The sequence below is a fragment of the Elephantulus edwardii genome, unplaced genomic scaffold (genome assembly GCF_000299155.1).
Source record: "Elephantulus edwardii isolate Elephantulus edwardi_28Jun2011 unplaced genomic scaffold, EleEdw1.0 scaffold00150, whole genome shotgun sequence".
Taxonomy (NCBI): domain Eukaryota; kingdom Metazoa; phylum Chordata; class Mammalia; order Macroscelidea; family Macroscelididae; genus Elephantulus; species Elephantulus edwardii.
In genome coordinates, this window is record NW_006399900.1 from 8,478,278 (window position 1) to 8,479,240 (window position 963).

The 963-nt window shown below is 42.1% G+C and overlaps 1 pseudogene; it reads left to right on the forward strand.

Moving 5' to 3' along the window:
- Nucleotides 1-963, forward strand: part of LOC102843449 — a 4,976-nt pseudogene that overhangs the window by 2,005 nt on the left and 2,008 nt on the right.

The following is a 963-nucleotide window of genomic DNA, read 5'->3' on the forward strand; positions in this document are numbered from 1 at the left end:
GGCGTCGACTGAAAGAAGAGTCTCAATCTCCTTATAGTGGTTCATCATACTCAAGAAGTTCATATACTTGTTCTAAATCAAGATCTGGTTCAACACGTTCACCGTTTTACTCTCGAGCATTTAGTCACTCTCATTCTCATTCTTATTCACGATCACCTCCGTATGCCAGAAGAGGCAGAGGCAAGAATCGAAATTACCATTCACGACCTGGATCTCATAGACATCATTGGTCTAGGTCAAGGTCACCTCCATCTAGACGGTATCATTCACGATCAAGATCTCCTCAAGCATTTAGGGGGCAGTCTTCCAATAAGCATCATGGACCACAAGGGGAAACAGAACGTGAATATTTTAATACATTCCGAGAAGTTCCACCACCTTATGATAGAAAAGCTTACTGTGGGAGAAGCGTTGACTTTAGAGATCCATTTGTAAAAGAACCTTACAGAGAATGCGAGAGAAAACCCAGCGAGTGGTATGACAAACTATAAAGGTTATGCTGCTGGAGCAGAAGCTGGACCCTCAGCAAACAGAGGGAACTTCTCTCCAGAGAGGTTTATGCCACTAAATATAAGGAGTTCTCCCTTCACAAGAGGCCGCAGAGAAGACTATCCTTCTGGACAAAGCCAATAGGAGGTGAAACATAGGAGGCAGTTATCCAGAAAAGCTTTCAACAAGAGATGGTCATAATCTGAAGGAGAATACAAAAGCAAAAGAGAAGGAGAGTGAAAGTGCCCCAGGGGACAGTAAAGGAAATAAGCACAAGAAACATAGAAAAAGATGGAAAGGAAAAGAAAGTGAATATTTTCTGAACCCAGAATTACTAGAGATGTCGAGGAAATCTAGCGAACCTACAGGTGGTGAGGAAAATAAAACAGACTCATTATTTGTTCTCTCAAGTAGAGATGATGTGACAACACCTGTTAGAGATGAACCAACCGATGGATGCAGATTCCGTTACTT